Genomic DNA, 25289 nt, shown 5'->3' with positions numbered 1-25289 from the left:
TTGAGATTACTTTGTGCAAGAAAGCTTTGTTAGGACAGAGTAATTTGATGAATGTCAAAGCCAAATGTATATAGAGAGATATAGATATAAGGGATGGGGCCAATCTGATTTCTATTTGACTCCCACACAAATCATATTTCCAACACATTTCAATGAATCTCCGTTAGATGCCAGGTTGGCAGACATGACACATTCTGGACATGGTTAGAAAGATAGATTTGGGATGTTTCAAACATGGCCCTGTGAAGGGCGTTTTTTTGCAGAAACATCAGAGAGTACAATACTGTATTATTTCTGCAGTATATTTTAACTGAAAGATGTAAGTGAAAATCGCACTATATCTAATGGTTCCATGTAAGAATTACTGTCTTTTTCTGATTCTTCATTGAGAGGGGCCATTCTTCATGGTATCTTTTTCATATTTCTAGAAGATACATTCAGCAAGTCTGTCAAGAGATGGTTTCTGCCCCATGAGAGTATTTACTTATGATTGGGTTGAGGAGCAACCATAGGAGAAATCCTGTCCAGCTGCACCATGTGGGGAAGAGCTCTCCCAAGTACACACGTTCTCCCTGTGTAGCCGGCCTTGTATGCAAAAGAGGAGACAAGGGCTTGCAAGTAGCACGGCACTATTGGACTGTTGAGATTGGCCAAGTTATTGGTCTAGGTCTCTTTTCTCTTTAGTTTACATCTCTTTGGATAGAAAGTGCCCCATCTTCACTATTGTAGCTATTATTCCGGAAGAGCTATGGGCAGATGAGATATAGTCCCTATGATACTGGGAACGAATGTAGAGTCCTTGACTTAAGATTATTTATGGTTACCAAATCTCTCTTATTAGGATCCCTAGATTTTGAGAATATAACTATTTTTATATTTATATTCTTAAATTTATATGTAAAATTTATTTACATATACTTCTTTGAATAAGTGTTTATGGCATACCTAGATTGAATTTTAGCTCAAGAATGCAATATGTTTAACTCTGTGAGCTGACCTTCTTTACTGATTGAGATTCTTTTTTGTTTTATCGAGTTTCCTAACTGAGGATATTGTCAGCTATCAAAGTATGAAAATTGTGTGTAGGAACCTAACTATGAAAGCTGCATGGGAGCTAATATGGAATGTTCTATTTGGAAGGACCTTGATGTGTTCTATACCAAATTCCTTATTTTATAAATGAAGAAATGGATACAAAAGTAATTCTTCCCTCAGTCACAAAACTACTGAAGGAATTGACTAGACTAGGTTTCCACATACTTCTGCTGATTAAATTCACACTGCAGAAGATTGTTTTGAGTGAGAATTGTTATAGATAGATGACCATGAATGTATAATTACACCCTTCCAATGCATACACTTTGTTTCTCCCCATGTCTCAACCATGGATATCCAGGAAACTCTAAGCTCTTTTGGAACCTCTGAAAGGATGTCTTTACTACTCAATATAAAAGAGAAGAGGTAAAGCTATGCCTCTTAATTGATCACTTTGTGTGTGTATCATGTATAGGTTTAAAGCACAGATTCCCGACTAGGTTGCTGGTTGAAATCACAGTTCCAGCAAGTTATATAAGGTGTCTATTCCTCAGCTTTCTCATCTGTGAAGTTGAAGTAATAATAGCACCTAATTTCATAGGGTTATTGTGAAGTTTATATGCGTTAATATAGACAATTAACATATATGTAAAGCATGTAAAATAGTATCTGACCTTTATTCAGTGTTAGAAAGTGTTAGCCTGTTATGATTACCCTCCAGTTGCTTAGGGCTATGGGAGGAGAAACAGTGAACCCCTTTGTTGAGAAGGTGTATAGATAGAACCAAATTAATTTCTTCAGACATCTCTCCCAATATGCTTCTCTCTTCACATGTGGCTTAACAACAACATGCTGTTTTACTTATTACTCCCTTTATCTGCAATAGCTGTTTCCTCTCCTCTCTTGCCTCTTTACCTAGTTAACTCTTCCTCATTCTCCAAAATATAGTTTGAGTGCAACCCTTCTAGGAGCCTCTACCTGATTTATGTAGCTCTCTTAAACTGCAATGCTCATCTTAATCATATTTCTGGATAATTTATTTATTTACTTATTGGTTTTATTTAAATTCGAGTTAACATATAATGTATTATTAATTTTGGGGTTGAATTTAGTGATTCATCAGTTGTATATAACACCCGGTGCTCATTACATTAAGTGTCCAACTTAATTCCCATCCCCCAGTTACCCCATCCCCACCCACCTCCCCTCCAGCAACCCTCAGTTTGTTTCCTACAGTTCAGCAACTCTTATGGTTTGCCTCCCTCTCTATTTTCATCTTGTTCTACTTTCCTTCCCTTCCCCTATGTTCATCTGTTTTGTTTCTTAAATTCCACATATAAGTGAAATCATATGGTACTTGTCTTTCTCTGACTGACTTAATTTGCTTAGCATGATACACTCTGGTTCTATCCACACTGTTGCAAGTGGCAGGATTTCATTCTTTTTCATGGCTGAGTAATATTCCATTATATATATATATATATATATATATATATATATATATATATATATATATATATAATCTTACCTCTTCTTTATCCATTCATCTATCGATGGACATCTATGCTCTTTCCAGAGTTTGGCTATTGTGCACATTGCTGCTATAACATTGGGGTGCATATGTCCCTTCAAATCACTATTTTAGTATCCTTTGGATAAATACCTAGTAATGCAATTGCTGGGTTGTAGGGTAGTTCTATTTTTAACTTTTTGAGGAACCTCCATTCTGTTTTCCAGAGTGGCTATATTGAAATAATCTGTTTACCAAACTGAAATGCTTACGTTCAGTGTTATAGGTACTCTTACATCCCCAATGCCTACCACAGTGTGCAGCAATATTAGATGCTTAAAAATATCTGTTGAAATAAACTGAATTGAACAAGCAAGAAGCATATTTCTATTTATCTTAGAGTCTAGAACGATGGAGGTAATGAAGAAAAAGAATATGTTGAGAGACTTCGAGAAGGAAGTGTCCATTTGAGAGAAGGTAAAGGGGGATTGGTCAGTGTCTAGAAGTATCTAGAGGTATTTGATATAAAGAAATGAAAGAATATATTTATGGTGATGTAATGGAATGACCTGATTATAGGGAAACAGACAGTTTTCATGAGTGATGTACAGTCATTCCATAAATTTGGATTTATTGGACACTATGCCAACCCCTGTTCTCTGTGCTGTGTACACTCATATCAACAGTTGGGAAAGTTACTTAGTAAAAACTATCCTCAAAAAAGTCAAGGTCAGAAACACATGGGAAAGAATCTTTTATACCTTGGCAAGATAGTCTGATCCTAAACCTTTCCTTTCTCTGACCTTCCTGGCTCTCTGTTTTAGATATTATTTTTATAAATGTATAAATGATCATCTGTTATGCAATCCCATGGGGGAAATAAAAGCATTAATAATTCAGATCACTGCCATATCTCTCTGCTAAAGCAAGATATTATTTATACTTATATATATATACACATATATAAGTAAAATAAGTTTATATCCACTAGATGCTCATCAGTTTTCATGACACTACAATACAAATATAAATACAAATATTACCAACAAACTTTGGACTCCGGGCCCCTGCCTTCCACAGGGTGTAAACTAGGATAGCATTGGCAGAATCAGTAGGTTAGGTTACTTAGAATCTTGAGTAAATCATTCATGATCTGCTCTTGAGTTCACACTATCTTCTTTAGCCTCTTCTAACTTCATGGTTTTATGCCTTTCTTAACCCAGTGACACTGAAATATGTTGAAATGAAGTCATTTCTTTGGTTTTTCTTGGCTCACCTAGAATGGGTTTTGGCACAGAGTACATATTTACTTATAGATTGAGAAGACTTTAAAGAGATGGTTCTGTGGAAAGAAATATAGAGAGAAGAGAGATGGAGGAGTTTTATAAAATCCAGAGAGAAAGGGCTAGACACAAAGCTCTATGGATGAAGATTACTGAAGTACTCAGAAGCCAAGTGGGGTGGCCCTATCTTTATCCACAGATCACCTGTTTTTACCTAAGTGATTACCAATGATTTCCTTCTTATGGTTTCTCTTTTGGAATTCCTTTCAAGGGTATCCAGGATTGTGCCATTTGGTCACCTTTAGGAGTGCCATCTGTGCCTCAAGATCCTAGTTGGTGCCCATCCTTTTTTTTTTTTTTCCCCTATGAAGACAACCCAAGATCTTGCTAATTTTCTGGCAGACTTCTCTATTAACACAGGCCAAAGAAGACATAATCCTGAACACATGCGAAAAGGTAGATAGAAGAAAGGAAAATCCCTACAATAATACCAGGGTTTGGGAACTGATACCCTCAGCCAGGGCAGTAGATTAGCATGCCCTTACATTACACAAACATCTGATGATCATAAAGGAAGCAAGCTGTAACATAGACATAGCGTAATACATTTAGGTGGTAGTATTCGGGTTCTGCCAGTATTACTGAACTTTTCTGAGCATCTCCTTTTAGGAGGAAGAAAACACAGCAATAATTTTAAAAAAACAGAGTGATTAGAAATTTTATTTGATTTTTATCTTTTTAAAGTACCTGGATAGTACTTGGCACTCTGCAGATGCTCATATGCATTGGTTCTTTCTCTCCTGCATCCCCTGTATCATGAGTCTTAAAAGGGCATCTTCAGGCAGGACTGTGCCAAGGTGAATAACTCAGAACCATCTGGTATGCTAGCTTGCTCCTGCCCCGCTGGCTTGCTCCTGCTACTTTATGTTACACTTGGTCCAGCCACCAAGGTGGTTGGGGGCTTCAAGTTGAGGCCAGGATGAGAGTGGGAGTGAGAAACATCGGAAGAGCACTGACTGCATCCTACAGAGTCATCAGAGATGAAGGAACAAAATAAAATCCTGGGAGAGCAGGTGGGTTAGTGTAAGTTATAACTGGTCAATAACATATAGTTTCACTCTTGTTTTTATTGAGACCTGTAGATCCATATTTCATTACCTTGTCTTTCTCTTGAGTTTCATAACTAGGAGAAAGGGGTGGTTGGTTGCTCTGTCCAGAAAATGGCAGTTCTTTTCCCTCCCCTTCCCTTCTGTGGAGCTTTCCTGCATTGTGATTTCATTCTGTCCTCAGTCAGTAGTTTCAGACTTTAATGGAGTTTAAGGTTTGAGTTTGGGAAGCTGGATAAACTGTGGACCAACTGGTAAGACTAGGAAGCTTCTCTCAGTGATCTCCAGCCTGTCCCTCCCCCCTGCAGCACATGTATCCAGCCTCCGAGACTGCTCTTGTACACACATGTGAATAGGGTAGAAGATAGAACGATCTCCTAGAGGGGGAGTGGGGGTGCAACTTATACTAGTCAATTGGGATGAATTTAGTCAATAGCCAAAATTATGGACAGTAATTCCCAAGGCAGGTAATTAATAAATACAGTCGTGTCTTTCCAGCTCTCTGTACACCCACTCATTAACTACCTTCAGGAAAAATGGGACTGAACACTTTTTATAGCAGAAAGCCCTAAGAACTTAAATATTTTTGGGGTGCCTGGGTGGCTCAGTCGTTAAACATCTGCCTTTGGCTCAGGTCATGATCCCAGGGTCCTGGGATCGGGATCGAGCCCCGCATTGGGCTCCCCGCCTGCTTCTCCCTCCCCCACTCTCCCTGCTTGTGTTCCCTCTCTCGTTGTGTCTCTCTCTGTCAAATAAATAAATAAAATCTTAAAAAAAAAAGAACATAAATATTCCTAGTTATAATGTATACATTTCTCTCTTCTTTAACTCTTGTTGCCAAATATTCCTTATACTATTCTATCTCACAATTTGGTTTATTAAAAGACTTTAAGGTAGTCAAAGATGTTCAAGACAACCTCACTCAACCCCTCGCTTTAGAAATGAGTAAACAGACCAGAAGGGACTTATCCAATGTCAAACCCTGCTTGGCCACAGAACAAGGTCTGATTTTATCCCTACTTTGTAGCAAAATTTTTATTTTTCCCTTGAGTCTTAGTCTTATTAGCCTAACAATGAAGCTGTCTGTAGTCAGAGGCCATCTCTTCTCCTTTGGAGAGGAGCCTTAGTGTGAAACTAGCTTTGGGGTGATTCAGCAGATGATTCGAGGATTCCTTTCTCTCCACCATTAGACAAGGGTAAGTCAGGTTTTCACAAACAAGTCAGCAGCTACCATCTCTTGGCTAAAAAGTCTTCCACAACTTCTTTTCCTGGCCCTTCTGTAGTTGGCAATATGGCCAGGAACATCCCAGCTTCTGGAACAAAGCTGTTGCTCATTCAAATGCTGGAGAGCTAGTATAAAGAAAGTGGGCTTTGATGACACAGTTCAGAGGAGGGGCTTCCCAACAGCAGAGGTAGAACCAGACAGATAAGCTCCTTGCCCCATTCCAGTTCAGATGTCACCCCAACTCCTGGGAGCTGGTCGAGCATAGAGCTGCTGCAAGTTCCTGCTAAGCCTTTCTGTCTTCATGCACACCTCCCATGCCACTTGAGTTTATGCTAGCTTCTCTTGAACTCACTATTATTTCTCTTCCACTCATTTATCAAGCAAGTAGTCACTAAGGGATGTGTTCTTTTATCTTCTGTTTTTTTTTTTTTACTTTTTGTTGACTCCCTGACTAGACTATAAGCTTATTGGCACTAGAGATGCTATTATTTATTCTATTCTATTCTATTCTATTCTATTCTATTCTATTCTATTCTATTCTATTCTATTCTATTCTATTCATCTTAAGGTACCTTATACAAGAGTATCAATAAATACACGTTAACTAATGATCATTGAAACTATTTTTCATCTGATTTTAAGAGGCAGTACCTCTTTTAACATATCTTAGGCCACATACAATTTCTTTGCATACAAAGAGGGAAGAACTTTTCTCTCTTAAATACCCAGTTCCATTCTCCCTGCTGTATCATGGAATATGAGAAAATTAAATTAGCTACTATATATTAAGTACTTATAGTATGTCAGATAATAGAATTGTATATACATTACCAACATCAACTTTAAGATGAACAGATTTATTGTGGTTTCACTGGTTTATTGTGAGGATTTAATGACATCCTGTGAACGGTAAAACATGATTGAGATATGGATTGTAATGATGAGTCCATTTATCAGAGTGCTTGGATTTCACTTTGGAATGCTGAAAGACCTATGGGATAAGATACTTAAAAGAATAAGTTTCAATGAGAGAAAATATGCTTTAGAAAAAAGTCAGGGGTACCAGGGATAGGACACAGATTTTGGCCAGAGAGGGAAGAAAAAAACCAGTGAAGGGTCCCAAAAATGTATTTTAGGTTACTGGTAAGTGCTAACCACTTTCCATTTCTGCCTAAAGCCACTCTTGTTCTTTCTCTAAAATTGTGAACAATATGCCTTTGATCTTGCATATTTTTCTTGATCCAATCATTGTTTTCTTTTCAGTATACTTCCACTTATCCTAAGGGCTGCTGATTCAACAATAGGTTTAAATACTCAAGTTTAAATGATATATATTTTAACTTATTTTTAAAGGAAAGCTTTGTAATTCCTACAAGAAATAAATCATTAATTCTGCCATGACATTATATATGAAAATCTACCCAGGAGCTCCCAAATACTCTCCAATTCAGAGGAGTCTAAAGTTCAGCTAACCAAGCTGATGTAGTATTATATTTGCCCTTTTAAAAAAGGTCAGAATATTGTTCAATTGATGCCAACATCCCATGAACTGAATGAAAGGGGCCTGAGAAGATTGCATGTGGTTAAGGGTTTTCTGGAATCCTGAGGCTCCTTAGTCACTGTAAAATAAAACTCCCAGGCAAGCCTTCTTGAGAGTAAATCTGCAAGTATTTTTACATTGGATATGGGCAATCAGCAAGAATGCTATCATTGAAGTTTGGATGGGCAAAACCATTTTTCAGTTTTCAAAATTCATAGCTCATCATCATGCCCGCTCTGTGTTGTTATTATTATTATTATTATTATTATTATTATTATTATTATTATTATATGGAGCCAAGAAAGAAATGAGACTTGAGTTAGATTCAAGCCCATCACAGAGCCAGGGTTAATACTCAGGATCTGGGAGGCGAGGTTTGGCATTGAGGAGACAATTGTATAAATATTTACATTTCACCTTGCTGCTTTTGGCAAGGCTAGAATATATCTTGCCAACCCCAAAGTGGTCATTGCTGTACCTCTCCTCAACTGTAATACCTTAGACTTTTTATGCTGTAATGTTTTTCTACATCTTACTTTGTCTTTCTTTAACAGAATATTTTTGAACAACTAATATATTTAGATAACATTTTTAAAAATATTTTATTTATTTATTTGAGAGAGAGAGACAGAGATAGCGACAGAGAGCACAAGTGGGGAGGAGAGGGAGAAGCAGGCTCCTGGCTGAGCAGGGAGCCCAATGAGGGACTCCATCCCAGGACCCTGGGGATCATGACCTGAGCCAAAGGCAGACACTTAACTGACTGAGCTACCTAGGCGCCCGTATTTAGATAACTTTTTAAGTCAAATCATAGTACAAGATTCATAATGTGAATTGCTTTTTTTCCACTTCTCACACCTAGGGCAGCAGATTCCTGCCCTTTTAGCTATACTTTCCTTAACTCACATACTTCAAAATCATCTGCTTATACTGCTGAATTTTGATGAAATTTTTTGCTGTGATGATTGGTCTTCTTTGACTGGAGGTGGGGATTCAGCGCTATTGCATGCTTCATGCTTGTACTTTCCCTTTCTCCCACCACCCAACATGGTCATAGCTCTAGGCCAGATTTTTCCTCACTATGTACTCTATTCTATAGGAATTATTAATGACTGAGTCATGAATGCACTGCGAGCACATTTTCTTTCTTATTCAGTGTTTTGTCACTGCAAGAGGTAGTCACCAGTTCTTTGGTAACTTCGTCACTAATAGGGGAGATTTTTTCAGTTCTTAGCCTAGAATCGATGCACATTTCTTTCACCCACATTCCATAAGCCAGAACACAAGAACTCAGCCGTATCTAACTGGAAGGCTGGAAGGTAGAATCTAGGAGGGTATATAAGAAAATTGAGAAAAAGGGATCTGTTGAAACTTCCAGCAGTTGTTGTCATATCCTCTTCCTATTTGCTTTTCTTTACTTGTTTTAGTTGTTTAGCTGGATTTGGAAGAGAGAAGAAATAGATTGAGAGTCCCTTCCTTCCTTCCTTCCTTCCTTCCTTCCTTCCTTCCTTCCTTCCTTCCTTCCTCCTCTCTTTAATTTTTAATTTTCAAAGATCTTCTAGGAAAAAAGTTTTATGTTATTGCTTAATAACATGTTCTGTCAGTAGGAAGATATTGATTTCATTCCTGTGCTTCTTTCCCATGTACTATACTGTAATTCAACATGGTTAAGTAGGGGCGCCTGGGTGGCTCAGTTGTTAAGCGTCTGCCTTCGGCTCAGGTCATGATCCTAGGGTCCTGGGATTGAGACCTGCATCAGGCTCCCTGCTCGACAGGAAGCCTGCTTCTCCCTCTCCCACTCCCCCTGCTTGTGTTCCTGCTCTCGCTGTCTCTCTGTCAAATAGATAAATAAAATCTTAAAAAAAAAAAAAAAAAGGTTAAGTAATTTTTTCCCCAATTAACACAGAATGGAAGCTGAAATTCATGCAAAAAAAAAAAAATTCTGAATCCTGCCTACCTGATTGTGACTTCCCTTCTACTCTTTTCCAGTAGGGTATGAGTTTGTATGCATTTTTTCCCCCTAAATTAAGACCAGAGAAAAGGCAAGAGGGACTGGTATCAGAAGTGCAATATATTGAGCAGGAATACTACCTCTGTTACTTTCAGGAAATTTCTATTAGGTTTGACTAGGCACCATACCTCCTAAAGCCCATTTGATTGTTCTCACTACCACTTGATGGGTGAGCTTCAATGTCAGATTCAGAGAAGAAGCTGTCTTCTGTCCCATGGCTCTTGCTAAGTAAAGAAAGCTCTCCTCTTCCATAAAGTTAGAAAAATTAAGAAATATCAAAAAAAAGAGAAGGAAAGAAAGTTCTCAAGGTAGCCCATCAAACACCCACCAACACAACACAAATTGAGACCTTACATGCTGAAGGAACAGATAAGCAAGTGTAGACATGAGATCCATGTGCTGTTATAGACATATCAGGGCCAACAGCAAATTAAGTTTAGCAACAGTAGTGCTAGAAAAGAGATTTGAAATAAAATATAATTGACTTCTATCCCTCTTATTACATAAAAAACATTAATTGTATGTCAGTATAATGGAATGATAGCCTCATTACTATGCCTAACCACAACATCTTAAAAATATATATAACAAAAACAAGTGTATTTGTTGAGCCAGAAGCCATACATCAGGCTTTATACAACTTAACTCATTCAATGTTCATAACTCTCTGTGTAGGTTCCATACTTTCTCATTTAAAAAAGATAAAGCCAAGAATAGGAGAGGTTAAAGAAACCTGGCATCACCTTTTGAGAGAGGCATGGACCAAAGTCCAATAAAGAAGGAGACCAGGAGTAAGTGACCAAGAGAAGCCAGGTGCAAAAGATAGCAGGGAGAATAGATCCTTAAGAATGATGGCATGTTTAAGGGAGAAATGAAATGAGACTGGCGAGAAGAACTGAGCTAATTGTAGCTATTGATGAAAGTCATTGATGGCTAAACTGAAGAGTTGGTATTTGAAACAACAACAACAAAACAGGATTTGCAATGGAGAAAGGTCTTCTTTAATCAGTGTTAGGGCAGACCTTGTGTAAGGTTTGGTCTGCACAGTGCTTATCTCTCATGATAAAGGGGAAAATGAAGTCAACTGTATGGATGTTTGTCTGTGCTTCCTCAATATACAGACATTTCTCAGTACCTGGATGCTAGGATTGCATTAAGAAGAGCCCATGGTTCTGATGCTGGCAAACAAGCCTTGCTGTCTTTCTTCATCCTCCCATCATTGAATTTTATTTTTATTTTTATTTATTTATTTATTTATTTATTTATTCATTCATTCATTCATTCATTCATTCATTCATTCATTCATTCATTCATGAGAGACAGAGAGAGAGGCAGAGGGAGAAGCAGGCTCCCAAGGAGCAGGGAGCCCGATGCGGGACTCGATCCCAGGACCCTGGGACCATGACCTGAGCCAAAGGCAGACGCTTAACCATCTGAGCCACCCAGGCGCCCCCGTCATTGAATTTTAATATAGAAAAACATGTATATCAATAATTCACACTCTTTTCTGGCCCAATTGTGCCTATGTTCATAACAAAAATTTCCAAGACTACTTCTTTGACCTGTGCTTTATCTCTTGGATCTTCTACCCTCCTAACTGAATGTTCTGTTTTTATTAAGAGTGGCTGCTTTAAAAAAAATGCCCTTTTCTTAATGAAATCTACCTAACTAGTTTTTTATTGCCCTATGTCTTCCCATTTTCTTTCCTCTCTGGCACATAGTTTACCTGGTATCCATAATTGCCGTTTTACCTTGCTGTCATTTAACCCACAGTTCATTATTTGCTCTTCTTTTAAATGCATCTGTGTTAATTTCCTCAGAATGTCCTCATTGCCAGCTGGCCTGTTCCCTGCAGATTTCCTGTGGCAAAATGTCACACCTAAGCGCCTGCACCTTTGGTGATTTCTCTCAGCATTTGTTTAGACCCTATCAATCATTATCTCACAATAAACAACAGCTTTGCAAATGGAGAGCAAGGCTAGCCAAGTGATTGATGCTTCTGGATGCCTGTCTTTTCTCCTTGTGAGAATCACAAGGACCCCCCCCCTTTATTTTGAGGGGTCTGGCTGTACCTGCCATGGTTTATGGGAAAACAAGACTAAACTGCCAATACCAGGGCCTCTCTTCTTTTTCTCTTACTGCATTTCCTTATCGGTTGTGACAATATGCCACAATTAATGATAGCAGAAATACCCATGTTTGATACCGCATGCATCACACTTAGGCGTGATGGATTAGCAATCAAAGAAATTAATTCTGCCATTACAAAGTAACATCTGAACTTTGAAGTTAGGCAATTGCATTGTATAAGGTTCAGTTATGAATTCAGCCATAAATATAACATCAGACAAGCTTATTTAGGAGCAGAATAGTTATAATATTGTTAGCTTTTTAGTTTTCCAAGCAGTGGTTTGCAATTCTTTTTACCAAACTCTATTTCAGAGGGATATAAGGATTATCAGATTTCAAGGTCAGAAAGACATTCAATTATGTTCTGTATTTTTGACCAAGTAAATAATATTTCTGATAGACTGTTCATGATCTTAGGTTCTTCAAAAATCAGTCCTTTCTGGAATGAGTAGTTTAGTTTTGACAGAAGACGTCAGGCCTTCTGAAATATGCTTATTGTAGTGTGCTTTTCTTGCTTTGAGAGCACTTGGAATAACCAAAGTCAACCCCATTGCCTGTATTTCCTGCAGTAGTTCATCCTCACAGCTGTTCACACACTTCTACACCAGAAGTACAGCTTTGGACTCTCTTTCACTTGCTTCACAGACTCTGTTCCCAAGTCTCCCGTACATGTTCAGCTGGAGCCAATATACACCAACCCTGAGGTTGCCCAGCCTGCCAGATCAAACGAAGTATAGTAAAATACGTAAAAAAAAAAAAAAAAAAAAGCCTAAACACTTTAAAATACAGTAAATAATCAAGACACATAAAAGTCTTCCACTAAATGCAGTAATATATTTCATAGGGAGGTAATTTTGTATTAACTCTCGGTTTTCATTGACAAACTCATACTTCTATAGCTATTGTGGACACAGACTCAACCAATATCGATGGGTCTATTAGTCCTACTGTTTATTTCATTTAAGCCATTCTGCATGGGGTCAATGTGGTAAATAGCCATTTCACAGCTGTCTGCTGATCTGGTTTGGTCCACAGGTGGATTGTAGATTTTGAGTCTCTAGAGACTCAAATGAGAGGCAGAATGTTCTACATTAGGTTGGAGGAAACCCTGGGTGAGAACACAGGAAAAGAACAGGAGGTCAGGAACAGTGTTGACTTTTACCCTTTCCCACATCATCCACAAAGTGACTTCATCCACTGATCTCTAGGATCTTCTCCTTGCTGTAAGGCACCATAATTCTGACAGAAATACCAAACAAGCAGAACTCTATGAAGTCGGCTAAATATCTCCTTCTCTGATACCTTCAGTATTTTGGAATTAATGTAGTGATATTCTGAATCAGAGATTTACCTAAAGCATGTGATACAAAAAGGACTTGCTCAGTATATTCATAGTCTAATTAAGTTCTGAAAAGAATATCTGAAAAACTTCAGAGAATCATTTCCAAATGTTTTAGACACACCAATTTTCATTGTATTGGTTTGATTTATTAATTGTGAAATATTATTTATTCTTAAGATGGTTTCCCTGGAATCAATACATGATAATACTATGTTAAATCTATTGAATGTTTCAGAAATTCTGCATTTCTTTAAAAACATCCTGATGATTACACTTCACAATTTAAACCGTCGTTTCATCCAGGTAGTTTAAGTGAATGTGCTGCTTTCTAAATTATTTGAATTTTTGTTGTTTACATAGTTTCATTTCATTCAGTTAAACACATGCTTATTGGCAATTTTTGTATGCCAGTAACTGTGCTGGTTTCTAGGAATTAAGGACAACAACAACTAGAGATTAATATTTTTGTCTCGCCTAGTGTATTATAGAATGGATCCATGGATGTTGAGCCCATGCTCACAATGGCAATCATAGTCAGAGAGCAGGCTTATCAGCCTCATTTGAGTAAACTGAAGTCTAGAACCCAGTGGCCTCTACTTTCTACCAGTGTAGTTTCTGAATGAACTGCTCAATTTTTCATTTTTTACATTTGTTATAAGGGCCACAAAATCAAAATGGATGCCCTACATACGATGAATCATTTAAAATGTATCAGATAAAGGAAGCTCTACATCACATGTCAAAAATTGAAGAGAGGTTTTCCATAAATAAAATTTGAGCTCTCATATGACTAATCCCTTTTTAACAACCGCTTCCCTGACCCTTTTCCTGTGATTTTGATATTTAGAGAATACTTAAAAATATGTTTCAAATGAGAGGAACCAACTTTTGCATTTCTTTAAGATACAAGCTATTCCAGAAATTAGACATACAGATTCTTCTGTTGTGGGCCTCTTATTTTTGTGTTCACCCATTTTTAGCTACCTGAAGTTGCACTGTAAATTGAAAACCTATTATCAAATAAATAAAATTTGAGGACAAAAGTAAGGTGAAGAACTGAAAATACATGTAAGTCTTATTTCCTGATCGCTCAATCATGTGACCATGATTATACTGTCATGTTCTTCACAGTTATTTGATCAAGATGGTGATGAAGAAGGAAGGAGCATGTTTCACTGCATTTACAAAATGCAATTTTTATTCCCCAGAGTGACAACAGCATGATTTATGTCCATGGAGTTAGGTGAAGTTCTGGATGTTAGTTTCAGATAGTGATAAGCTTCCTTAAAAACTCACATGGAATCACTCTCCACATACAGTGTATTGTCCAGATCATGAAAGAATCCTGCTGTGTTAATACCAATTCTGCAGCATTATTTATATTTTGAAAAACATACTGTTTACGTTTTTATTTTGACTTATAATAATTGCATATTGTAAGTAGGATGTGTGTGTGTATGCCTAAGCTCAACATAAGATGTTTAAGTTCTACATTATGCCTTGCCTTTTTCCTCAAAAGCAAAATTTAAATTCAATGTAAATATATAGTGCAATCATTAATTAATTAAATTAGCCCCCCCTTTTTTTCAAAACACAAACCAGACATCATTTATATGAAGAGATATCACTGAAAGGAAGAATTAGGTGTCCATGAAGCATCAAGTTTATTGATCATTTTTTGTACCATGACATAGGTGGGGAAGAGAGAAAGGTCAATCTACAACGACTCAAGATAATAGTAAGACAACAATGACTAATGCGGAACCTTAAATTCCAAGGAAATCCTGCACTCCCTCTTCTTCCCCCCATGCCCATCCAGTCTGTTTACTTCACCTTTCTGTCTGAGGACTGCTCCAGAGTGCCCCTGCCTCCCCTTCACACACTGTCTTCAGACTATAAATCTACTATTTCTTTTTCTTTTAGCCTTTTTTTTTTTCCACTTTCAACTTTTCTGTCTCCTGCTCCTCACAACATGTTATCCAAGGGCAGGCCTGGAATCTTTATCATATGGTGTTCAATCTCCTTTGGCTAGAGTCTTAGGTTCTTCAAGGAAACAGCTGACCAGCAGGACACAAACTTCCAGTAAGTCACAAGAGAGGTGAAAATAACATGATAGAACAGACCTTCTTTTCCTCCCCAGGTAATATAACATTCATCAATTACAAAAAAAAAATTGCTCAACATTCTCTTAATTATAGTGTAGATGGATGGTTAAGTATAGGTTCCAGAATCATGCTACTTGAGTTCAAATCTAGACTAAATCTTGAGATTCGGATTCAGATCTCTACTTCCTAACCATATGGCTTTAGACAAGTTAGTTAACTTCTGTGCTTCAGTTCCCCTAAGTGTAAAATGTAGGTGTCAGTAGTACCCACTCTACAGGGACATTATAGGATTCAAATTCTTCATATATAAAGGACTTAGAACACTGCCTGGTGTAAGGGCAAAGTGCATATCGGGCTTATTGATATAAGTGTACAAATTAAATATTTTCATCCCAAACAATCCTCTTGATGGGTATTAAATTGCTTGCATGTGATTAAAAACTAGAAAATGTTTGAGTCAGCACTTGAACTCAGGCTGTCTTTAGAAACTGCAGTCTTTTTATGATGATTTTAATCATTTGAAGACAGTGCTTCCTTCTATATGGAGAAGACCTAATGTAATACCTAACAAACTGAGGTTATTTTGAAAATAGCCTCATGACCAAAAGATATACAAGATATTCAGGAAGGTGAAATCATGCCAGCATCCCTCCATTTACATTCTGCAGAGAGTTGTCTTCTTTGTCTTTGTGAACATGAGTTCAGTTCCTTTTTCTAAAGTGTAGGCGTATGTCTTTTATATCACCAACCTCCTAAATAAGATGCCCAAAACTGATGAATCGTGTGCAGAGATTACAGTAATCCTGTCCCATGTGAATATAAACCCATATCTAGAACTAAAAAAATTCTCTGACAACAGAAATTAATTGTCATAATAACCGCACCATAAAAGGCAAGTACTTGGGCTCTTCTTTCAACACCTAACAACTTTAATTGAACATACTGCACTTGATTATCTGCTTATTCATAGCAGAACATATTTTGAGTTTCAAATTAGGGAAGGGACAGAGGTTTTGTTTGAATCAGGCAGACTGGCATTTGTAAGAAATTATAGTTAAGAGCAATAAAGTGTTATGCAAAAAAGTCATACTAAAGATGAAGTGTATATTTCCAGATAGCACAGAAATAATCATAGTGGTGATTTATCAAGAAATGGTTAAATGATGTTTAGCATTTTCTGTGATCAGCCAGCTTAGAAAGATCTCTATCACACTATATTGAAATAAGCTTAGTTTTGACTTGTGAAGCTAGGCTCTGGTTATCTGGAAAATACCCGTCCCTTTATAATGCCAGATAAATTAAATGATAATTTAATATATTCTGTATAGAACACAGATGTTCTATGGTGATCATTAAGCATATACATTTTCTTGTTAAGCTGAATACTCATTCAAATAGAGATTGAAATTTCACAAAGAGGCTATTCACAAGAAACATTGGTCACTTTTGATAATATGCATCATAATTAGTTTTATAGATATTACACTTAATGTTCAGAGTAGAGAAGGAACATACCAGAAATCTGGAGGCCTGCAGATACTGCATACAGTACAGAAAATAACTCCTGAAATTGTATTCCGTTCTTCTGCTTCCTTAGCTCATAATTGGGTTCTGATTGAGAAAGAAAAAAAAAAAAAGTCTCAGAAGATTCAGAGGTTCAAATCATATTAGCACTCAAAAGTTTGGATGTGTCTTCAAATCTCCGGGGCCTGAAAATGTTGGCTGGAAAAGCCATGAAAAACACAGTTTCCTCACAGCATTTCTGGCAGTTCGACTCCTGCTCCTGGCTGGAAGTTCAAGTGCAGAGACGCATGAAATTGAACAATGATAATAATAAAAACTTTTCTGAAACCATTTTGAAGCTGCAAAAAGTGGGACTTTAGGTCTATCTAATCTGGGGAAATGGCTCAGGTACAATTTTATAGTCAAATGGGTTCATCTTCTTTGCTTCTTTCTCATTTGGTTCCCATCGCATGATAATTTTACCCCTTTATGAAGGAATTCAAACTTCAGCACCACTGAACTGATACCTGCTAATTATTTGGAGTCTGATTAGTTCATTTGTTGGCTAGCAAGACTCCTTTGTTCTGTCCCCTTTTTTTATGAGCAATAGGAATTTCAATTCAGTGAATCCTGCTCTTCTCTCACATGTATGCTTGAAAATGCTGTGAGAGAACTGGTGAAAGGTACTGGGTGAGTACAATGAATTTGGAAGATTGTCTCCACATTTCATTACTTCCATACTCCTTGTCTCATTAGTGGGGAACACAATGTTAGAACCTATTCCCAAACACTCCTGGGGCCATTGTCATTTCTGGAAAAAGAACCTCTATGTAAAAAAAAGAAATTACTACTTTAGTAGTAGAATTTTCATGTGAAGCTTAAAATACTTTCCTAACATAGGAGTCTGTAAAAAGGAAAGTGGATTTATCCTTATTTGTTCCCTTTTCAACCTGGTTTCTTTCTCACCTTCTTAAAAGGTCTAAGTAGTATTTTAGAATATGAAAAGAAAGTTCTCTTGGACAAATAATAAAGGTGAATGAATGAGTTGTTAAAAATCATCATCTTACGAAAGAAATGTTTATGGTACCTTAACATAAGCAGATATTAAGCATTACCTATTTGTTACTCTTTTCAACAAAGAAGGGGACCCTCCTTAGAAGCAAATTCTAATATGCCAACACAACCAAGAGATTCCCTGGAGAAATCTTGGTGCAGAACCTCTCAGCTATGCCTGATACATGATTTAAATTGGTACAGATGGGAAGTGATGAACAAAGACTATATTTATTCATTTAAGTATCTATGATTTAATGCAGGAGTTACCAAAATACCTAATATTATTTTCTAAAGTCAATATTCATTCATTCACAGGGCAATACGGTCAGGCTCTATAAAAGGTTCATTTGTTTTTTTTGGTTTTTTTTGAAGCTGCAAAATATTGAAAACCCTTTAATAATTTGCACATGGCCTTTTGTGTGGTCATATAAATGCCCTGTTCACTTTTCCTTCCAGACATATTCGTTTAGTCAAGGATTATTTTTATACAGACGGATTATGGTGATTAGAAGTTTCCAAAGGAGTTTGCATTCACAATAAATACTGATGATTTTAGCCTACTGAGAAGTTGTTTATAGCAGTTTGTTTTCTTAGCTCGAGTCCATAAGTCTAGCTTTAGAAGCAGCAGGGCCAATAAACCACAAAAGAACTATTTTATGGGTGATCCAGGAATTCAAATTACTAGAAAAAAAAAGAGAAAGTAAAGAATTTTAAGAAATGACCACTATTGACTGGTTCATATGGTGGGTGGCATTTGCCTTCATCTGTGGGATAATTGGGCCAGGGCACTACAAATCCATAGCAATACAAGGCTTTCCTTACAGGAGAGTTAATGCACCATCAATCAGCTAGTAGGAATAGTTTCTGTGTTGCAGCCTAAGTATGTTTTCATTCAGCTCTTTTGCACTTCAAAGCTGAAGTCGATAATTCAGGCCCAAGTAGCTGCAATTTGGACCATTTCCCTTTTGTAGCATATGAACACAAGCTGAGAAAATCTCTAAATTCATTTGTATGGGACATTACTGGCCAGAGTTGGCAAAGCAGAGAAGCGGCTAGTTTCCTATAGGTAAGTATTATTGCTATGAGTAAATCCTTTGAGAGCGAGGGTCTTCAGATAAATGTGGTTTGCTCTCTATTGGTGATCAATGATTTTATTACCTAAAACATAAGGATACTCTTTGTTTTACAACAGATCTTGGGATCTTATCTTCAACAAAACACTTGTGTGGTGAATTAACAAGCCCAACCAATCATCTTTATGGATTAAGAATGTTTGGTGAATGGGGAGGAAGGAAAATGTGATGGGAAAGGTGAGCTCTGTCTAGGTCTGCAACAGAGTAGTTTGATTATTCTCAGAAAGTACAAGCACCAGAAAGGTGGTAGGAAAAAAGGCAGTTACAGCTCTTTTTGTTTAAATAGCATTTAATAAAAACTCAATGACCATTGAGTAGTACCGTGCAACATGTACAGAATGCTGTGTTTCTGGTACTCTGTTCTTCATTATTTTTTTGAACTCCAGATTCAAATGAAACATGCCAAGCACTTGCTTGGTGTAGGGAGACGGAGTATCCCGAAATTCACAGGGCAGAGCTGCAAAGTTAGCCCCACCATCATTTTGTCTCCACATTCCTGCTACAAGCAACACAGTCACTGTGTTAGAGGATTTCACAAGCCTTGTTTTATGGGCTACTCATGGAGTTTTATGAGACATGATCCCATTTAAATGGTTCAATCCATTGAACTAGGGTTTTTGTTTGTTTGTATTATTTTTAAACCAGTACTGAGTGCTTTCTTTGTGCCCAGAACTAGGCAAAAACACTTTACATACACCAACCTCATCTAATCATCATGATGTCCTTATGGGCTGTGCACTAGCATTGTGCCCATTTCACATATGAAAACATTGGGGCAAAAAGACATTAGGTGATTTGTTTAAGTTAAGTCATTTGCCCAGGTTTTTCTGGCTGAGCAAAGATCTTAACTCCGATTTCCTGGATTCAAGTATAGAGCTTTTATAGTATACATACTGCTGTTTAAGCCTGTGACACAGGGTAATGCTTGTGACATTTGGGGATGCACACCAGTGTCTTCTTTACAAAGGATAGGAGCATTTTCAAAAGGGGTCACTCAGCTTGCAATGATAGCTGCCTGGCTTCTCATATTCTCCCTATTCTGGCCTTCCCCACCTATTCCTTCCATCTTTCTGTCCACTCATTCTCCAGTATTCATCTTTGTTTAAATCAGATTGTTTGCTTATTGTTTCTTGAATACTCCATGCTCAGTTTAACATACCATGTGTTCCCTTGCCTGAATTGCCATCTTATTTATTCTCCCACCATTGAATCCCAAGATTGAGATTTTCTGGCTACACCCCCCAATCATTTTGCTCTTAAATGAGCTCCCTTCCCTTAGTTTCATGCAAATTCACAATTAATTATATTTGTCTGTTATCACCTGCTTTCAGTCATCAGGAAACATTTTCAATAACTCTTTCCCAAATTTCATACTTATATCTGTAATAACCTTATTTATACCAAAAAGGGAATGATTATTTATAATCTTTATTGAGTGTTAGATTTCTGCCTTTATATTATGCTAAGGTCTTCTCAAAAATTGCCTTGCAACTCTTCTGTGAAGTATGGGTTATTGTGACCATTTTATAGGACAAAAACTGAGGCTTCAAAAGATGAGTAAATTGTCTAAGGCAGTGCTCGTGGCACAGCCAGGAACTACGAGTCACTGTCCCCAAAGCCTGTGTTTATCTCCCAGTACAGTGATTGTTGCCCTCAGAGTGGTATTTTCTTTTTCATTCATCCTCTTATTAGTTTATGTAACAACTTTCAAAGATATTCTAGTAAAAAAAAAAAAGTATCTAGAAAGGTCTAGAGTGAATTTCTGCAGATAACATCTAGCACGTTGGCCTGATATGGGTGGGCAGGTAACCTTTCTTTGTATCCCTGTAATCACAGTTTCAAGAGTAGAAATATGTACATCAGGGCAAGGTGAGCTCCAAGTATCCTTCCTGTTTGGGAAACCTCACTTCTCTAGAGGTTGTTTGAACACTCATTATGCCCTGTGTTCCTGCAAAAATAAGATATTTTAAGCAGAAATTTCCACAGTGACTCTTTTCAAATTTGCATGCTTTCCTTTGTTTCGAAATTACTGCCATCATCTAATGAAGAGAAATAGGTTAAATTAATCAAAGGAAAATTTTAGACTGAATATAAAGAAAAAATCTGCTAATAGTGAGATCCATTAGACTTTATTAGAAGCCCCATTGATTGAGTCATTTAAAAGAAGAGTGACGATCTCCTGAGATGATTCTGAGACTACCCCAGGGCAGGGGAGAGAGTAGCAGATGGAATCCACAGGCCCCTCAGTCTCTAATGTGGGTGATTTTTTCTGAATTCCCTCATTTTGCCTTCTTGTCAACAAATCCTGCCATCATTTCACTCACATCTTTGCAGCCTCTTTCCAGAGCTGTTAACAGAAATCATTTCACAGAGAGTGGGAAAGAATGTCATTTTGTCATTTTCTTGGGGGAGTGGATGGGAAGAACAGGCGTCTCTGCTTCCTAAGGCTTTCATGATGAAAACAGGAGGAGAGTGAGGCCTGCCAGCTTGTGGGGTGTAAGAAACTTTACTTGGCAGCACTGTGTGGAAATAGTAACTGGAAACTCCCTAGTCAGCCTCTCCCCTTATTAACTGGAAGGAAGGACAGTTTGGGACCACACAATACCCACAACTTGCTGACACTAATGAGCTGCATGAACTTAATCATTACATTATATTTGAAAAGTAAGTGGGACCTTAATGATCATCGGGTATTACCTCCTTCTTGATGCAGGAGCTCCTTTTAATTACAGAATTCCTGTGAGATGGCCATTGGAAGCTCATTATTTCATTGAACTTTCCATCCCATGGTTAGTTGTTTCATTTGTTAAGAAAGTCACCCTTTTATTTATCTAGGACATTTTTCCATTAGTATTTGCTTTCCCATTTGGAATAATAAGAATAATGTCTGATAAAAACAATAATAATGATAATTATGATGATGATGATGGCACACAGAATTTTTTCCTATATACTAGGCATGTAATAAAATTGCATATGTTTATGTTCATTTGTTATCACAAACATTTTATATTATAGGCATTAATATTTGCTCCCATTTTTTTAAGATTTTATTTATTTATTTGACAGAGAGTGAACGAGTGAGAGCAGGAACACAAGTAGGGGGAGTGGGAGAGGGAGAAGCAGACTCCCGCTGAGCCGGGAGCCTGATGCAGAGCTCGATCCCAGGCCCCTGGGATCATGACCTGAGCCAAAGGCAGACGCTTAACAACTGAGTCACCCAGGCACCCCAGTATTTGCTCCCATTTTACAGAAAACAGAATCAAAACCTAGAGTGCTAAAGTGACCTTGCTGAGAGTCACACTACTAATAAATGGAGAGTTAGAATTTGCACCCACGTCTGTTGGATCGCAGAGCTCAAGCTCTTAGGCACTCTGCATAGTGGACGCACAAAAAGCTTCTAGCTCCTCATTTTCCATGTTATCTTCTTACCCCTTTTTTTCTGGGTTGCACACCTCTGCATCCTTAAGAATTCCTTGATTAATATGACTTTCAGTCACCACATGATCATAGCTGATTCTGTTTTATAGGTTTCTTTCTTTCCTAATGTATGGAACTTTGAGCTGGAAATAATACTGAAATGTTTGACAAATGCAGCATATAGAAGATTCTATGGCCACCCTTCTTCATCATTTTTCCAAATCAAGTTTTTGCATCTGCAAAAGTTATTAAGGAATAATAACTGACGTCAGAAGAATACCAAAGTACAAAACTTAAAGAAGAGAGAAAATATTTACAATTGAGAAGACCCAATTTTCAGATCAGAAGGATTCTTTTTTTTATTTGAAACATCACCATTTTCTCTATAAAACTGAATACAAAACTTAGTTTAAGGATGCCTGGGTGGCTCAGTCGGTTAAGCATCTGCCTTCCACTCAGGTCCTGATCCCAAGGTCCTGGGATTGAGTCTCACATTGGGTTCCCCGCTCAGCAGGGAGTCTCCTTGTCCCTCTCCCCATGCCCCAACACCTGCTTGTGCTCTCTTTCTCTCAAATAAGTAAATAAAATCTTTAAAAAAAAACTACTTAATTTAAATGATTTCTTACTTGATTTGAGGACCTGTAACTACATCTTCCTCCATCAGCTGAAATTTGGAGTGATAATGCTTTCATCTCAGCCACCTCAGGTGCAGCCACACAGGAGGTGCCTCATTCTTGTGCATTTAAGAGCTCCACTGTATGGGCGCCTGGGTGGCTCAGTTGGTTAAGCGACTGCCTTCGGCTCAGGTCATGATCCTGGAGTCCCTGGATCAAGTCCCGCATCGGGCTCCCTGCTCGGCAGGGAGTCCGCTTCTCCCTCTCCCACTCCCCCCTCTTGTGCTCTCTCTCAAATAAATAAATAAATAAAATCTTTAAAAAAAAAAAAACTCCACTGTAAACTTCTGGCCAAGCTAATGTTGCTAACAGAGCTCAGGCTTTCAGATTAATCAGAAAGAGAAATGAGAAGTAGGTTGGACTGGCTTTGGGTGGTTAAGGAAAATCAAAGAGCAGGAGAGGGGAGGCATTCCTCCCATAGCTATAGTGGAAGTTGGGGCCACTACAGAAGTTCCTGGCTGCTGATGCCTTTGCCTGGAACTCTCAGGAAAGTTCAGATGCTTATGTAGAAACTGTGCTGAACAGGAACAGGTCTTTGAGAAAATTCCTGAGATGTGTAGGGGAAGTAAGCTAGTATGCTTTCAAGGAACTCATACACTTTCTAGTCAAGTAGCAAAACCAGTGCCAAAAGAAGCAGATAGACCTTGTTAAAAAAAGAAAAGTAGTAGTAAAAGTGGTAATTATAGTAATAAAATATTATGTAAAATAGAATAATATCAGTAATATAAGAAGTCAAACATGGAAATAAGGAGAAAAGAAGGCCTTTGGAATTAGGCCATTGCTACGCCTTTCCATGTCCTTTTCCATGTGATTTAATGGTGTCCCTGGCAATAGGGTCTTCAAGAAAGTGTCATGGGAGAGGTAACCTATTGCATTGAAAAATAGATGCTATTAAATGTCAGGAGTTCTCAGTTACAGTTCTGGTAATTAAGTAGTACTGTTGTTGGAGATACTTTTTATTATTAGATTATTATATGTAAAAATTTAAAAACAACAACCACCAACAAGAGTAATGCAGTAATGCTTAAAATAACACCTCCCCCTCGCTCTACCTCTCCAATTACCTAGTCCTTATTCTTGTTAGTTTTAAAAATTTTGCTTCTTGTGGAGGTTACATCCATAGCTGTAAGCAAGGTGTTGGTATGACTTTTTCTTGATTTATGAAACATAGGCATTATCATTTCCTGTCTATTAAAGATGAAGATTTAGCTCACTTATATGACCCCAACTTCCCTTCCTCTACTCAACTCATGGTTAATATTTTAGTTTTGTAGTTGGTTAAATCTTTCGTACTTGCTTCAGCAGCACATATGCTAAATTTGGAATGGTACAAAGATTAGCATGGCCCCTGCTCAAGGATGACATGCAAATTAATGAAGCATCGCATATTTTTATGGAATATTGTTCAGCCTTAAAAAAGACTGCACTTCAAGGGGAGACCCTGGAAGACATCAGGCTAAGTGAAATAAGCCAGAGACAAAGGACAAATGTTCTATGGTTCTACTTATATGAGGTACCTCTAGTAATGAAATCCTAGAGACAGAAAGTAGAATGGTGGTTGCCAGGAGCTGGGGAGTGGGGGCAATAGGAGTTGTTATTTAATGGTATAGAGTTTTAGTGGGGGAGGATGAAAAAGTTCTGGAGATGAATGATGATGATGTCTATGCGACAGTGTGAATATACTTAATATCACTGAGCTGTATATACTTAAAAATTCTTAAAATGGTAAATTTTGTTATGTATATTTTACCACAATAAAAAATATAAATATCTCCTATTCAACTTTTCTTATCTTTTGACCTTCATATAAAAATTAATGTGTTTCTGCACATCTCAGTTTTCACTCTCATTGTACTAGAATAATTTCATATACAAACTATTCATAAAGGTATGTAGAAGAAGTTGTTGTGGACATTGGTGCTGTTCACAAATAATTTTTCCTCCTCTCTGCCTTCTTTGCACATGGAATTATTGAACTTTGTACCCCTTGTGGCTGGTGAAGCCAAGGGACTAGCTTTGGCCAATTAATTGAGCAGCAGGGAAGTGAGTCATTCTCAGATCTGGGCACCTAAGTGTATATCTGTCAGTCCTCTGCCATAGCAACTAGCAAAATTTGAGATGGCTGCTTTTTTGTGTTGTTGGTTTTTTTTCTTTCTTTTTATGTTCTCAGATTTCCTAATGTTATGTTTATAGTAGGTATTTTTTTTCACTCATTC

At 37.5% G+C, this 25289-nt stretch overlaps 1 non-coding gene across 1 annotated transcript; it reads left to right on the top strand.

Annotated features, from left to right (window-relative positions):
• Positions 1 to 24362: 24362 nt before the first annotated feature.
• On the top strand, positions 24363 to 24466 carry LOC123853294 (U6 spliceosomal RNA). Its single transcript, XR_006793079.1, has one exon. It is a non-coding gene; the product is annotated as a U6 spliceosomal RNA (small nuclear RNA).
• The last annotated feature ends 823 nt before the right edge of the window (positions 24467 to 25289 follow it).

Source organism: Mirounga angustirostris, unplaced genomic scaffold, assembly GCF_029215605.1.
Source record: "Mirounga angustirostris isolate CCGP_5_RB_7025 unplaced genomic scaffold, mMirAng1.0.hap1 SCAF_14, whole genome shotgun sequence".
NCBI classification, from domain to species: Eukaryota; Metazoa; Chordata; class Mammalia; order Carnivora; family Phocidae; genus Mirounga; species Mirounga angustirostris.
The sequence above is the reverse complement of the archived record's forward strand: the minus strand, read 5'-3'. Positions and strand labels throughout refer to the sequence as shown.